Source organism: Caretta caretta, chromosome 2 (assembly GCF_965140235.1).
Source record: "Caretta caretta isolate rCarCar2 chromosome 2, rCarCar1.hap1, whole genome shotgun sequence".
NCBI classification, from domain to species: Eukaryota; Metazoa; Chordata; order Testudines; family Cheloniidae; genus Caretta; species Caretta caretta.
Window position 1 is genome coordinate 141,933,876 of NC_134207.1, and position 17,823 is coordinate 141,951,698.

Consider the following 17,823-nt stretch of genomic DNA (forward strand, 5'->3'; position numbering starts at 1 on the left):
TTTTGTGTTGACTGGTGGCACACATCCACACATACCTCGATATTGGTGCACATAACAAAATTCATTCTGCATGTCGGGGAAAAATTAGATGGAACATTGGTTCTCAGCCTTTACACCCTGCAGGTCCCTTGAGAATCTCTGCAGGCACAGATGCCTTCCTCTGGGGCGACCCTGTGTTTCTATACTGGCTCCTGGATCCCTACGACTCTGCCCTGCGCATTGGATGTCCTGGTGACCCATGACGAAGGGCATAAAGGGCAGAGTGTGCTTAATCACCACTCAGTTCCTTCACTAATACAACAAGGAGTCCGGTGGCACCTTAAAGACTCACAGATTTATTTGGGCATAAGCTTTCACGGGTAAAAAACTACTTCTTCAGATGCATGGAGTGAAAATTACCGATGCAGGCATTATATACTGATGCATGAAGAGAAGGGAGTTACCTCACAAGTGGAAGAACCAGTGTTGAAAGGGCCAATACAATCAGGGTGGATGTAGTTCACTCTCAATAATTGAGGAGGCGGTGTCAATTTCAGGAGAGGCAAAGCTGCTTTTGTAATGAGCCAGCCACTCCCAGTCCCTATTCAAGCCCATATTAATGGTGTTAAATTTGCAAATGAATTTTAGTTCTGCAGTTTCTCTTTGAAGTCTGTTTCTGAAGTTTTTTTGTTCAAGTATAGCTATTTTAAAATCTGTTATAGAATGTCCAGGAATATTGAAGTGTTCTCCTACTGGCTTTTGTATGTTACCATTCCTGATGTCTGATTTGTGCCCATTTATTTTTTTACATAGGGACTGTCCAGTTTGGCCAATGTACATGGCAGAGGGGCATTGCTGACACATGATGGCATATATCACATTAGTAGACATACAGGTGAATGACCCCTGATGGTGTGGCTGATGTGGTTGGATCTTCTGATGGTATTGCTAGAGGAGATATGGGGACAGAGTGAGCAACGAGGTTTGCTACAGGGATTGGTTCCTGGGTTAGTGTTTCTGTGGTGTGTAGTTGCTGGTGAGTATTTGCTTCTCTAAGCGAGGACTGGCCTGCCTCCCAAAGTCTGAGAGTGAGGGATCGTTTTCCAGGATGGGTTGTAGATCGTTGATAATGTGTTGGAGAGGTTTTATCTGGGGGCCGTACGTGATGGCCAGTGGTGTTCTGTTATTTTCCATGTTGGGCCTGTCCTGTAGTAGGTGATTTCTGGGATACTAATACAGTATCCCTTAGGAGCAGGACCCTGAATAAATGGGGGAGGCAGGTAGGTTGTGGAATATTTGTGGACAACACATTTCAAAGAACCACAGCTATTCTAACTGTTCTTTCTTGTTTAAGTGATTGCCCACTCAGATTCCACTCTTGGTGATTAACAGTCAGTTGCCCAGTTGTTTGGAGGTAGGTAAGAGGTGTCCTACTTGAACAGCAATTACATGATGGCCCTACCCAAACTGGTATCCAATCTGGAAGCCTGGACTAGTTGTAAGTGTGTGGATCAGGCTCCATACTGCTGCCCTACATAGATCAGGTATGGAAATGTTTCCCAGACAGGTAGCAGTCAGTCTGGGCCCCTGAGCTCTAATATTATGGCTAGGGGTTCTTTCTTTGTTAGTTAGTAACAAGTCCTTATGCAGTCAGAGGTTGTCCAAAGTGGGTCTCTAAGTAGGCCTTCGACCCTATCAGTGAATGCCACAAGGAGTGTTCCTGAAAGATTTTGTCCTATCTAAATAAAAATATTATGCTCCCACTACATCTAATGAATGGAGTTTTGCTTCTCCTGGGTTAGAATGAGGTTTGGAGGTGAAAAGATTGATCTTTATGTGGAATTCTGAAACCACCTTTGGCAGGAACTCTGGGTGAGGTCTAAGGGTGATTCTGTCCTCGTGAAAGACTGTATACAAGGGACCCTTCCCTTCCTAGAAAGTCTGGATTTCCCTGTCCTCCTAGCTGATGGAATGACCACCAGAAAAGCCATTTAAATTGAAATACAGTAAAAGGAGCAGGTTGCCCTCGGCTCTAAACATCAAACCAGTTAGTACTATATTAAGGTCCCTAGAAGCAGGGGGCTCCCTAGCTGAGAGGGAAAACAAACAAGTTCTTTCAGGAATTTTGTCACTGTAGGGTGTGAAAATAGTGTGGCCCTGGACAGGAGGGTGATTTGCAAATATCTCAGCTAGATAGACTCTTACTGAGCTGATGGATAGTCCAGAGGGCTAGCAAATAATTTAGTATTGCTGCAATTGGAGCTCTCAGCTGTGCTGGTGCTGAGCTGCCTAGATAGCAAACCTTAGATGAGCAGATTCTTTCTATGGATGCCCTTCAGCCTGCTTCCAGGTTGTCTGGTGTAACAGTGCTACGTTCAGCTGCCGGATCTGAATAATGTTCTGGGAAGCAAGATTGGGCAGAACTGGTCGGGTAACTGGTGTCTGTACTGATAGATTCACCAGGACTGAGTACCAGAACTGCCTGACCCATGCTGGGGCTATCGCAATGATGCAACCTTTATTTTGACCCAGCTTTCTCAGAACCCTGGGTATCTTGGGTATTGGTGGGAAGATGTACATTAATCCTGGTTTCCACAGAATGAAGGGGGCCTCTGTCAGGGAGCCTGGGCTTGCACTCCCTCTGGAGCAAAATATTTGATACTTGTTGTTGTGATATGTCACAAACAATTCAACTTCAGGATTGTGTCCTTCAGGGACTGCTCATGATTTTTGGAAAAGTCCCTGCTGATCTGATCTGCTAGGGTAATCTGTAGAATGGGTAGGTAGAGAGATACCAGGGTGATATGACCAATCCCAAAGACGCATCATTTCTTTAAAGAGTGGAGAGGATCTTGCTTCCATTTGTCTGTTGATATAGTGCATTACTAAGGAGTTTTCTGTCAGCATTTGGATTACTAAATCCTAAAGAAGGAGTAAGAAAGCCTTGCATGCCCTGAGTTCCAGAATGTTTATGCGCAGGTATGCCTCATGAAGAAACCATATCCCTTAAATTTTCTGTTGTTCAACATGCACTCACCCCTTCCCACCCCATCCCTGAATAGAGGCATCTATTGCTGAAGTCTTTGTAGGTGGAGGCATGGAGAAAGGAATTCCATTGCACACCTGAAGTGGTTCTGCTCACCAGTTTCAGGAGAGGACTTCTTGTAGGACTACGATCACCAAATCCATGCAGTGCCTTTGGGTGGGTATAGTGATCTCAACCACCCTGGTGTGAACTGAAGGTGAAGTCTGGCATTCTTTGTAACATAGGTGCATGTCTGACCCATGAGTCTGAGGCATGTTCCCATTGGTGTCCTTAGCTGTGCTTGGAGCTAGTTGATGAGGTCTGTTTTTGTCTGGAATCTCTGAGGAATAAATGCCCTCATTGACCTGGAGTCTAATACTGCCCCACTGAACTCTATGCTCTGGATGGGAGTCAGTGTGGATTTCTCCCTGTTGACTTTGAGTCCGAGCAAGGCAAAGAGATCTAGAATCACAGAAAATGAGTGGGTCACTTTCTGAGGAAATCTTCGTCGACCTAACCAGTTTCCAAGATAGGGATATACTTGAAGTCCCTGCATTCTTAGATGAGCTCCCCAACAGCCAGAACCTTGGTGAAGACTCTTGGCAGTGTGGAGAGACTGAAGGTCTGTGCTGGTAGTGTGATGAGCCTCCCAGGAACCTGAAGTATTTCTGTGTGCTGCATGCATCAAAATGTGAAAATATGCATCTTGCAGGTCGTGAACCACAAACCAGTCTATAGCATCCAAGATGGGGGTTATGGAAGTGAGGCTAACCATGCAGAATTTGAAACAATGAATAGAAATGTTCAGATGTCAAAGATTGAGGATGGGTCTCCAACCATTCTCCTTTAGGATTAGGAAATAGTGGGAATAAAAGCCCTTGCCCCGGACTCTAAGGGCACTTCCTCCACTGCTCCCAGGCACTAAAGAGAGTCTCTACCACCTGCTTCAACAATCATTTGTAAGAGAGATCCCTGAAGCAGGACAGAGAGCATGGGATAGGAGTTGGCATAGACTGAAACTGGATGGGAAACTTTGTTTACAATCTCCAGGACCTACCATTCCAAGGTTTCCCTAGCTCAGGCATCTTGAAAATAAAATAGATGGTTGCCAAATGGAGAGGTTGAACACTTCGATGGTGGTCCAATCAGGCTCTTGACATTGGCATCAAAAGTATTGCCTATTTGAAGTCCCAGACTGTGGGACTGAATTATAAAAGAAGGGTAAAAACATTTACTCTACTCCTCCCTTTATCTCTGCTCACAACATCAGAACAACAAAGAAGAAACACACTGAATTGCTTGGGGGACTCCTGGCTGGAAGGAAATCCAGCCTATTATAGCATGTAGGTGAGAGAGAGACATTTGCTCTGAATCCATTTTAGTTTGTTAAATGTCAATTGTGTTTTATCTTTTATTTCTTTTGTAACCAGTCCAGACTTCTTATGACTCATTACTTGTAGTAACATCTTTCTTTTCTTCCTGTAGTTAATAAACTTATCTTATTGTTTTATCTTAACCAGTGTGTTTTGGATTTAAATGTGTAGGAAACTCCATTTGGCATAACAAGGCTGGTGCATTTCATTTTCCTTTGATGAAATGATGGCCTTTCTATAAGCTTACATTGTCCATTAGACTGCTGGGCACATTTCTGGGGGACAGGGCTGAGATTGAGAATTTGCTGGTCTCTGCAATACAATTCATGAGTGGCTGGCAGAGTATTCATGAAACATAGCTTTTTTGCATGCTTGAGACTGTGTGAGAGCAGGCCAGGAGTGGATGTTCTTACAGCAAAGCAGTAGAAAAGACACCCCAGGTTGGAGAATTGAGGGGGTACAGTTGTTCAACAGTTCAGATTGTACCCTGGGGAATGTCTCTCTCTCATTCCTAGACTCACTGATGAATAGATCTTTCAGCTTCTTTGGGTCCTTCTTGCAACGACTTTGGATAACCCTGCTACTTTGATCTTGCCTGGACTGCTTGTACTACCAGGGACACAAGTGCAGGATGCTGGCAAAAGTACCCAACCCCTTTGACCAGTACCAGATACTTACCTCGCACCTCTCCAAGGTAGCTGGGATGGATGCAGGCATGTGCCACATTACCTTGGCAGGTTTGAGTAAGCTCTCATTTATAGGCATCACCAGCCTTCCTAGTGTTGTCATATGGAGGAAATCCAGAAGTTTATGCTACTTCTCCTGGATGACCTTTAGAGGAAAGTACAGTATTTCTACTATCTTTTATTAGGTCCTGAAAGAGCTTGAACTCATCTGAGGCTGTAGATTGGGGGCTGACAGCCTTGTCTGGGGAAGAAGAGGATATGGTAGGAGGTGCTGGGTGCTCCTGTTCTGGGGAATGATTGTTGTCTTCACTGTGCTCCTCACTGCCTTTCAGTAGCTGAGGTTAAATCATCTGGGTGGTTGTGGAGGTTGAATCTGCTTCCTTTGGGGAGAAAATTTCGCTGTTGAGATGGTTGAGGATGATGGTTTTCTGGCGTAGGGTTTCATACCCTAGGGGGATCTAGTATGACTATGGCTGATACAAGTAACAAGGAGTATCCAACCTGTGTATCCACCAACAAGGGTGTTCCCGATGTTATTCCAATATCTTTCTGGCACCCCAACAGAGCAATCTCTGGAATCCCTCCCAGACTCACTGTGCCACGCAAGGGAGGATGAGTCATGAGCAGGGGAAGAAGCTTTGCTATGCTCTTCCAAAGAAGGAGAGGAAAGGAGTAAACCTCCTCAAGGGGAAGGCAGTCCTATCTGGAGTGCTCTGTCTAGGATATGCAGATGTCAATGTCAGTGGTGACTGAGCAATTGGGGGTTTAGCTACAACCTCCCTTAATAGCTTTTGCTAGTGAGATTGGAACCAGACCCACTGAGACATAGGATCATAGAATAACAGAGTTGGAAGGGACCTCTGGAGGCCATCTAGTCCAACCCCCTGCCCAGAGCAGGACCAATCCCAACTAAATCATCCCAGCCAGGGCTTTGTCAAGCCTGACCTTAAAAACTTCTAAGGAAGGGGATTCCACCACCTCCCTAGGTAATGCATTCCAGTGTTTCACCACCCTCCTAGTGAAAAGGTTTTTCCTAATATCCAACCTAAACCTCCCCCACTGCAACTTGAGACCATTACTCCTTGTCCTGTCATCTGCTATCACTGAGAATAGTCTAGATCCATCCTCTTTGGATCCACCTTTCAGGTAGTTAAAAGCAGCTATCAAATCCCCCCTCATTCTTCTCTTCCGCAGACTAAACAATCCCAGTTCCCTCTGCCTTTCCTCATAACTCATGTGTTCCAGTCCCCTAATCATTTTTGTTGCCCTCCACTGGACTCTTTCCAATTTTTCCACATCCTGCTTGTAGTGTGGGGCCCAAAACTGGACACAGTACTCCAGATGAGGCCTCACCAGTGTCGAATAGAGGGGAATGATCACATCCCTCTATCTGCTGGCAATGCCCCTACATATACATCCCAAAATGCCATTGGCCTTCTTGGCAACAAGGACACACTGTTGACTCATATCCAGCTTCTCGTCCACTGTCACCCCTAGGTTCTTCTCTGCAGAACTGCTGCCTAGCCATTCGGTCCCTAATCTGTAGCGGTGCATTGGATTCTTCCGTCCTAAGTGCAGGACTCTGCACTTGTCCTTGGTGAACCTCATCAGATTTCTTTTGGCCCAATCCTCCAGTTTGTCTAGGGCCCTCTGTATCCTATCCCTACCCTCCAGCGTATCTACCACTCCTCCCAGTTTAGTGTCATCTGCAAACTTGCTGAGGGTGCAATGCACACCATCCTCCAGATCATTTATGAAGATATCGAACAAAACCGGCCCCAGGACCGACCCTTGGGGCACTAGATACCGGCTGCCAACTAGACATGGAGCCATTGATCACTACCCGTTGAGCCCGACAATCTAGCCAACTTTCTACCCATCTTGTAGTGCATCCATTCAGCCCATACTTTTTTAACTTGCTGACAAGGATACTGTGGGAGACCGTGTCAAAAGCTTTGCTAAAGTCGAGGAATAACACATCCACTGTTTTCCCTTCATCCACAGAACCAGTTATCTCTTCATAGAAGGCAATTAGATTAGTCAGGCATGACTTTCCCTTGGTGAATCCATGCTGACTGTTCCTGATCACTTTCCTCTCGTCTAAGTGCTTCAGAATTGATTCCTTGAGGACCTGCTCCATGATTTTTTCGGGGACTGAGGAGAGGCTGACAGGCCTCTAGTTCCCAGGATCATCCTTCTTCCCTCTTTTAAAGATGGGCACTACATTAGCCTTTTTCCAATCTTCTGGGACTTCCCCTGATCACCATGAGTTTTCAGAGATAATGGCCATGGAACCAAACATCACTCGGTTCCATGAACTGCTTCAGTGCCGAGATTGTGAGTACCAAGGTATCTGGTGCTGTAGGGTCTGTTGGTACCAACACAGCAGTTCGTGTTGTAGACGAGGCGCTTAATACCAAGGGCCGCATAGTCTTTGCTATCTAAAGAAAGCATTGGTGCTGACTTAGTCTTCAGAATGGCGGTACTGTATGGGTCCTAGACTTAAGTCTTTTGGTGGAAAGACTTGAGGCTGTGAGGAGTAGTGTGGGTCTTCTGATTCTTGCTGGGCACTGGAGAAGGTGATCTGTGCCTACCCTCTTCCCAGAGTGGTGCTTCTTCCTGCCCCTCTCAGATGCTGATGTTGATGTGGCAGATGAATGGGGTTTGGGAGAAGCAGCCCAAGAGCCTGGAGTGGTGTGGCAGCTCACTGATGCACCAACACTGTGAGATTGACCCATCTGAAGAGGCTTCTCCGAACATCTCTTGGACTCAGAGGAGGTCTGCATAGATCTTCAGTAAGGAAAACTTGAGTCTTGTCTCCTTCACCTTCAGTGTGTGCTTCAAGAACGAACAGCACACGGAACAACCTTCCAGGACGTGTCCCTCCCCGAGGTAAATGAGGCATCAAGAGTGCACGTTAACAGGCACAGCCATACCACGCTGGGGGCAGGTTGTAAATCCCAGTGGTATCTTGGTATCTGCCATCTTGTAGAATCCTTGTTGGGGAGGAAATTTACCAAACTACCTACTTTGAGTCTTGTCAGCGTAACTACGAACTACTCGCACAGTACAAGGGATGCAGATGCTTGTGTGTCTTGCAGCCTGAGTGGTGGGATGGCACCGAGGGGAGCTTCAGCCTGCTCCACCCTTTATGCCCTCAGCTTCGGGGGGTAAGGATGCAGCACTACAACATAGGTCTGTAGATCCTGGTGTGACGATGTGACGCAGCGGGGGAGGGGGGGGAGTGTTTGCCCTGGGGATGGGAGACCTGAGAGCCTGTCACCTGAGCCGGGAGGGGGAGGTAACACCTCTGCCCAGGAATGTGAAGACAGGCTGCAGGAGAGTGCTTTTCAGTTTGGGGCTGGGTGGAGGAACACAGGGAACCCCAGGGCTGGGGTCTAAGCTCCCTGCTCCCACAGAAGGACGTGACTGAGGGGTCCTGGGTGTACCCACAAGCTCTGTTTTGGACTGTGTTCCTGTTGTCCAATAAACCTTCTGTTTTACTGGCTGGCTGAGAGTCTCCGTGAATCCCAGGAAGAGGGGTGCAGGGCCTGGACTCCCCCACACTCCGTGACACCTGGGGCAGCTGACATTCCTGGGACAGTGCCACCAGGAGGCCATATAGAGGCACAGCCATGGAGCACTGTGGAGAATAGGTGCTGCAGGAAGTACTGCCCAAGGAACTGAGTGACCGTACACTATGGCTCTCTGATTGGCTAAGTGCCCTATTTAACCCTAGATGGTGGTCCAGGCAATTGTCTGGGAAACCATACAGACTTCTGGCCTGTTGTGACTCCAGACCTCACTTTGTCTTCTGATGTCTGGTCTCTGACCCTGACGCTTGCCTCCGGACTCTAGCCTGGTGCTACCTCTGATCTCCAGCCTCACTTTGACTCCAACTCTTGCTTACTGAACTCTGCTTTAGTGATTCCTCCGACCCTTGTTCACTGATTGCCATCCTTGATTTGTGAACCCCCGCCTCACTGTGGCTGCTAGACCAGACTGCCTGTGCCTTGGTCACTTACATGGAGCAACACAAGGCACCCAGGGATGCAGGTGGGGCCCCAATGGACACTGCTATTGAAAAAATTCTGATCTTGTATGCACAGGGCACATGTGCACCAAGAGTGGAATCGGTGTGGACAACCACTCAAAGTAGTTCTTATTTCCAGACTATCTGTTAAATTCCAGTGTGTTCCTTATTCTGGGTAGGTCAGTTGGATGTTCTGAGTCAGGCTGCCCTTCCTCTATTCTCTCCAACCATGGAAATTCAGGGCTCTGAATTTCCTTCCTGACTAATTCTGCTACATTGGGAGTTCCCACTGAAAATGTTTAGGGTTGCCATCTTCCATTTGAGTGAACCAGTTCTGCTCCTTAGTTAGCCCCGTGTGAATTTTCCAACCCTGTGAAAGCTTTGTGCCTGTGGTTTAATGTTGCAGCCATTATGTTTTTTGTTGTTTGTTTTGTTTTTTTTAAAGTGGCCAATTTTAGTGCACAGAATATTCTTTTGTTTTAGAGTGAAGTGTGGGAAGAATAAAAATACCGGTACATGAGTAATTTCTTAGAGAAACTTTATTCCTGGGTTGTGAAAACTGCAGAATTAATATTTAGATTAAACAGTTTTTTCTCAGTAGAAATTAGTTTTGTTTCCATTCTTTCATTCTCTTCATCTATATTACATTCCATTCTTTTACAACTACAGTTACCACTTCTACCTTTCTTTTTTTAAATTTCATCCTTTGTTGTCTAAATTCTCTCACTCCTATTTCAGCATTTGGTTTCTAACTTGGATCTTATTTGGATTCTCTGACTCCTTTGTCTATGAACTGGTCCTTTTCCTTCATAGACTCGTCTCAGGTTCTCCTCTCGCTCATTTTCATTCCCTTTTATTTTTTCCTGTAAAGCAACTGCCTCCTTCTGCCAACTAACGTCTTTGCAATTTTTAAAGGATAAAATATATTTTTAGAAATGTCCCTTCTTTTTATATTTTAGCATGTATTTAACTTACCTCCCTGTTATATTCAGCATTCTGTATGCTGACGCAGCACCACTTTGTTTCCAGTAAATGGAAGAAAAACACTTTCACCCTCATAGTATTTAGACTAAAAAAATAGTTTCAGTCTACAGCAATTCTGAGTGTTTTGGAAATTTAAGTACTTAATGATTATTATTATTATTTATTATTATATTTTACCAGTTGGCAAATTCATCCAGGATTTTTATCCATTTAGTAGTTTTGTGGGTTTATTTGTTCAGGTGGATTTTTGCTGATTTTCCTTTTTAAATATAATTTGGAGCTGTCTATTTAGAGACTTCCTGTTGAAGTGCAGTGTTGATGTTTTGGGTTTAGCATAGTGATGCGCTATGCAGCCTGTGTAACCCCATCCAGTCACTGTAATACAATCGAGTGGATTGTGTTTGGACTGATCAGTTTTAAAGTAAACCACAGTTTGTATACTGCTACATCTTAAATAATTCAGCATAGTTATGAAGACCAATTCTTCAACAGTAAACCATGTACCAATAGTAGTGGAACAAGTGAGCTGTGTGTGAAGTGAGGACCGATGAAAGAAAGAATGAAAAGTGAGGACCAGCGAACGAAGACCAAATTGAGTGCGACTGCACTCTCCTATATCCCAAACATCCTTGGTTGGGCAATTTCTTCATGTATGGGTGGTTAGGTCAAGTTCCTCCAGCATCTGTGGGTTTGACAGTAAAGGGATGCTTGAGTAGCTCAGTAAAGTGCTGCATCCGTTTTTCAGAGATGCCTCTCTTGTCCTTAATTAAGGTAGTTCCATCTGAACTCTTTCATGGAGCTGGTCCCAGTTCTGATGGGGCATAAATGGTATTCAGGGAATCATAAAACATCTTTGTGTTGCTAGTATTAACATAACACTGTGTTCCTTCTGCTTTCTTTTCCCACCAGTCACCCTCTAGGACACACAGCTGTCTTTGAACTTTGGCTTTCAGGTGCTTAAATTTATCTTTCTTTGATGTTGATTCTTTGTCATTTTGCCAAGACACAAACACATTATTTTCCTTGAGGATCTTTTTGATTTCATCATCATTTTCATCAAAGCAGTGTTGATGCCGTCTTTGATTTTTGCCTAGAGTTTCTTCCGAGGCTTGGAGAATGGTTGGTTTGAATATATTCCACTTTTTGAATGTGTTCTTGGCTGATGATATAATGCTATCAATTTTTTCTTTTAAGTTTTCCTTCAGTTTTTCTTGAAGAAATGGAAATTTTAGCTTTGCTCTGTTCAGTTTCCGTTTAATCTGTTCAGCATTGCTTTCACTGACAGGCAACAAGTGGATTGCTCTGGTGATCTCTGTCCCTTTGACTATGTCATTATATGGCAATCAGGTACCAGTGCTTTGATCTTGCCTGAATGCAAGAGGTTTATATTTGTTGGCTTGCCTGGAGATTATGTTGGTAATAACAAGCTCATGCTCAGCACACTTACTGAGAGGAGGAAACCATTGCTGTTTCTCTGATGCCATGGGTTTTTATTACACCACTCCAAGCCTCACTATCTTTTCCAGCTCTGGCATTAAAGTCTCAGAGAGGTATGAGCATGTCTTCACTGAGTATAGCTTTAATTATGTCATCCCAGTCATGATAGAACTGCTCTTTTGTTTCGTCTGTATTGTTCACGGTTGGCGCATAAGCACTGATCAGAGTCACAAAGCATGATTTTTCCCATGGGAAGTTGTAGCGTCATGAGGCATTTGTTTTTGCCCACAAGTAATTGTTTCAATGATTTCAGGAGGTTGTCTTTAATGGCAAGACTGCTGCCAAAAATTTTGTCTTCCTCTGCTTGTTTCCCTTTCCAAAAGAAGATATAGTCACCTCTTAGTTCCTTTATGGAGACTTAGTCTGCAAGTCTGGTTTAACTCAGGGTAGCTGTAACTAGCAAGTTCCCTTGCAATTACTGCTGTATGCCTTTTGGGTTTTGAAGTGTTATCTCTATCCATTACAGTCTGCACACAGGTTCAAAGTGACTTGAGGAGCTAGTGAACAGGAGCAGCAAACAGGAGATTTTGTGAGGGCGTTCTCCAGGTGAAAGAGGAAACTACGTGATTCATGAGGTAAGTTTGTCTGTTTGTTTGCAGATTATAGTGTGATCTCTTTTGGGGGCTGTGTACTGAGCAAAGTGGCTTGCTATGCTAGGTTGAGAGCTTACTAATGAGTTCCTAGATCCTTTATCCCCACCCCTTGTCAAAGGATCCTAAAAAGGAGTTAGGGTTTAATGTATGGAGAACAGGGGTTTAAAAAGTCAGGTTATATGGGACCAGAGGAGCTAGCAAACAGGAGAGTTTTGCAAGGGACTTTAGAGAGGGAATATGTGGCAGATACACCTAATAAATGCAGTCTATACTTAGGCCAATAACCCCTCCTCCCCAGAGCAAACAAAAAACTCTTGCAAGAGTAAAAATAATGCAGGCAGAAGTCCAGCAGCATGGTGGGATCTATCCAGTTTGTTGCACTGCATATAGCATGTACAATTACCTGCCTTGTGGGCAGGTAGAGTATATGTGCATATGTTGCAAGCAGCTCATGGCCCTCAGAGATCATGTATGGGCTCTTGAGACCACAGTGGCTGAACAGAAGGAGCTAAGGGAGACCGAAAGGTACACAGAGGAGACTTTCCAGAACACCGTAGCGGGGTCTCACCCCTAGTCTGACAGTCTCTGTGCTGTTGAAGAGGATTAAAGTCATGGGGAAGGAGAACATCAAGCTGGAATGGAGGGAAATGATTCCATAGTTGGAATCCTTGTTCCAGAAGATGTTATGGTATCCTCTCAGACTGAGGAACCCCTCCAGGGGAGATCCCCAGTTGTTAGGAAGAGACAGATAGCAATAATGTAGGATTCAGTTATTAGAAATATAGATAGCTGGGTTTGTGATGACTGGAAGAACTGCATGGTTAATTTTCAGGTTTCAGAGTAACAGCCATGTTAGTCTGTATTCGCAAAAAGAAAAGGAATACTTGTGGCACCTTAGAGACTAACCAATTTATCTGAGCATAAGCTTTCATGAGCTACAGCTCACTTCAGCGGATGCATACTGTGGAAACTGCAGAAGACATTATATACACAGAGACCATGAAACAATACCTCCTCTGCCTGGTGCAAAAGTTTCAGACCTCTTAAGACATCTAGATAGACATATGTGCCATTCTGGGGAGGAGCCAGTGGTCATAGTATATGTAGATGCCAAAGACATAGGGAAAGGTAGGAGAAAAGTCCTGTAAGCCAAATTTAGGCTGCTAGGTAGAAGATTAAAATCCCGGACCTCCATGGTAGCATTCTCTGAAATGCTTCTGGTTCCACACAGAGGGCCAGTTAGACAGGCAGAACTGCAGAGTCTCAATGTGTGGATAAGATTTATTAGGAACTAGGAATCTTTTGGGAAGGAGGAACCTATACAGGAAGGATGGGCTCCACCTAAATCAAAATGGAACTAGATTGCTAGCAAGTAAAATTAAAAAGATCATGGAAGAGTTTTCAAACCAAGGGCTGGGAGAAACCCAACAGATGTGGAGGAGAACACTATTCGGGCAGATAAACCCTTTAGGTGAGGATTTATTAAAGGGGATACTCTATAGCCCAATAAAGAGGAGAGGCCACTGTATGATAATGGTACTTTTGTAAAGGGAAATCATGCCCCGCCAATCTATTAGAATTCTTTGAGGGAGTCAACAAACATGTGGACAAGGGTAATCCAGTGAATATAGTGTGCTTGGACTTTCAGAAAGCCTTTGACAAGGTTCCTCACTAGAGGCACTTAAGCAGTCTTGGGATGAGAGGGAAGGTCCTCTCATGGATCAGCAACTGGTTAAAAGACAAGAAACAAAAGGTAGGAATAAATGGTCAGTTTTCAGAATGGAGAGAGGTAAGTAGGGGGTCCCCAAGGATCTTTCTAGGACCAGTGCTGTTCAACATGTTCATAAATGATCTGGAAATGGGGGTGAACAGTGTGATGGCAAAGTTTGCAGACAATACAAAATTACTCAAGACAGTTAACTCTTCGCTGTCAGCTTTGGAGTTGCAAAGGAATCTCATTAAGCTGGGTGACAAAATGGCAGATGACATTCACTGTTAATAAGTGCAAAATTGCATGTTGGAAAAAATAATCACATCTACACATGTGATGGGGTCTAAATTAACTGTTACCACTCAAGAAAGAGACTTGGAGTCATTGTGGATCCTGAAAACATCCACTCAATGTGCGGCGGCAGTCAAAAAAGCTCACAATGTTAGGAGAAGGATAGATAATAAAACAGAAAATATCATAATGTCTTTATAAATCCATGGTACACCCACACCTTGAAAACTGCGTGCAGTTCTGGTCACCCCATCTCAGAAAAAATATATTCGAAGTGGAAAAGGCCCAGAGAAGGGCTAAGAAATGATCAGGGGGGTGGAACAATTTCCATATGAAAAGAGATTAAAAAGATTGTTCAGTTTTCAAAAGAGATGACCAAGAGGGGATATGACGGAGGTCTATACAATCATGACTGGTGTGGAGAAAGTGAATAGGAAGTGCTATTTACCACTTCATATATACAAAAACCATTGGTCACGCAATAAAATTAATAGGCAGTGGGTTTAAAACAAACAAAAGGAAGTACTTCACACAATACACAGTCAACCTGTGGAACTTGTTGCCAGGGGATGTTGTGAAGGTGAAAAGTATAACTGGGTTAAAAAAAGGGAATTAGAAAAGTTCATGGAGGAAGGTCCATCAGTGACTATTAGCCAAGATGGTCAGGGATGTAACCCTATGCTCTGTTTATCCCTAAACCTGTGACTATCGGTAGCTGAGACTGGATGACAGGATAGATCACTCAGAATGTCCCTGTTTTGTTCATTTCCTCTGAAGCATCTGGTACTGGCCATGGTCAGAAGACAGACCAATGGGCCACCTAGCCCAGTATCCTGACCCAGTATGGCCATTCTTACTTTCTTATGTATGTTCCATGTTGTCACACTGAGAGCTCTTGCTTTGCTTACTGAATGACTGCATGTGTGAATGATATACCAACTGCAGTAACCTGGCCAGATTGGAATGGGGTAGGTAATCACTTGGCAAAGAGATCATGCCAGCTCAAATCTTTAAACTCACAGATCCCAAACTGTCGGCTATCTATGTGAAATCAGTAAGGATATCTGGAAAGCAGAGGAAATTCCTCAGGACTTCAAAGCTGTAATCATAATTACACTATACAAAAATAAATGCCACAAATGTGGCTGTGGTAACTACCGGGATATCTCCTTACTATATGTAGGTGGTAAAATCCTCACCCATATTTTGCTGAATTGGCTTGTCAGAACAATATAAAGAATTTTCTGCCAGAGAACCAATGTGGATTCAGATCAGGTCAGAGCACCACACACATGATTTTCATTCTTAGACAGATTCAGGAAAAATCCAATTCAGAACAAAACATAGAAGGAACTATATGCTGTCTTCACTGATCTAAAAAACCCCTGTGTTCGACACTGAGCAGAAATGGCCTCCCAGAAATTCTAGAAAAGTCTGGCTGCCCCTCCAGTTTCATTAACATCATACATCAATTCTATGAAGACCTGACTGGTCAATTACTCTCAGATGGTGGCTTTTCCAAAGCATTTCCCATATCTAATCAGGTGGAACAAGGCTGTATGGTGGCATCAGCCCTTTTTGGCCTCTGCAACCTTTCTATACAAAACAGAAGGTTCCGAAGGGCATCAACATAAGGTACAGAACTGATGGAAAACTCTTTAGTCTCCGAAGTCTTATTGCAAAGACACAAGTTCTTGAGGAACTTGTATGTGAAGCCCTTTTTACTAATGATTGTGCACTACTTAGTCATAGTGAGAGTGACCTACAGGTTCTCAGAGACCACTAAAAAATTTGGACTCACCATCAGTCTGGAAAATAACTGAAGTCCTCTTCCAACCAGCTCCATCAACCATTACCACTGAGCCAAACATCACCATTGATAGTATAGAACTAAAGACCATCAATCACTTTACTTACCTTGGCAGTATCCTCTCAACTGATGGTTCCCTGGATCAAGAAATATCCAAATAGAACATTCAAGGCAAGCCAGGCCTTCTGAAGACTTCACCATAGGATACTCAACCATCAAACAGTCAACAAAACTGATGATATACAATGCCGCAGTGATTGTATCCCTTTTACATGGGTGTGAAATGTGGACAGTTTTTATCACAGACACATTAAGCAACTTGAAAAATTTCACATGCACTGTCTCCACTGTATTCTGAAAGTCCGTTGGCAGACAAAGTCTCAAACATTAACATCCTTAAAAGAACAAAACCAAACCGCATTAAGGCATTGATTATCATAGCTCGTCTTAAATAGATGAGCCATGTTATTAGAATGGGCAATGATAAACTCCCCCCAAAAGGTTTTCTATGGCACTTTGAAAGCACAGGAGTGAAAATTCTTCAAAGAGACCCTTAAGCAGAATCTCATCTCATGCAGCATAAATATTGGTCACTTTGAAGACATAGCCATGGACAGATCTAAATGGAGAGAAACGATCAATAAATGTTATAAACACTTTGAGGAAGACAGACATGGAAAAACTGATTGGAAAAAAAGTGCCAAGCATCATAATTTTTCAATGGGAGCCTGTGTGTTCCTGTGTGGTATCTGTTCATGATATTGCTCCTCGTGGATCAGACTACACAGCCACATGAAAACACAGGTGATGCCATGACATCAGCATCTGATATGACACACTGTTGTATGATTGTCTAACAATATAATAAATTTTAATTGCATCTTAAACATGAAGGGCAATGACTTTCTGGCTAAGAGTGGTATCAGTTTTTTGTTTTGTTTTTGTTTGTGTGTGATTAATCTGCTCAGAAAACAGGGTGTACTCAGGAAGAAGGGCATCTTGATAGAACTAGAACTAAAACTAACTGTAATGGAGAGATTTTTGGTTTTTAAAGTTGAGCTAATGAGAAAGTGTTTCAAAATACTTTAATATTGTAGGTTAAATGAAAATAACAGCCATGTACCATAAAAATTAAACACCATTTGGACAAACATTTAGTTTATGTTGAATACAAAACGGATGCAATAGGTAATCTAGTGGAATATTGGATAAATGCTGCTCACCAACTCTTATTGTAAGGGAAATCACAAACCAGGTCACCCAGAAAGACCAATATAAAGCTTAAAATGTGAGGCAGAGGCACTAGCGAGCTCAAACATAATAGGTAATCTGATGGGATCATGCAAAGTATTGGCCAGGTAGGAATATGTTCACAAAATGGTCACATTTTTTCTGCTCTATTCATTGTTGGTTGTCCTGACAATTGAACTACCTTGGGCACTTGCAATCCACACATCTAAGCCTTTGTGCTGCTTTTCCTGCAAGGACATATCATCACAATTCATTGCACTGTGACAGCGTTGTGTGTTGCTGGTGGAGTTTGGTCAACTCTGGCTCCACTAGACACTCTTTGACACTGGCACGGACAGCAACTCTGTGCATACTGCAAAAAATAGAGGCAGGAAAAAATATCCCAAATCTGTGTCCATTCATGTCTTCCCTAACCCTCAAGGAAACCTGGACCCCAAAGCTTTCCTGAGTGCTTGGAAATGATGACAAGAAACTGATATTTTTCTTATGGTCAAATACCACCACACTACTCTGCAAAGCCCTAGTAACTGGGCTTTGTGTCAGGGACTTATGGGGGTGTTGAGGGCAGAATTCTGTCCCTTAGCCTGAAG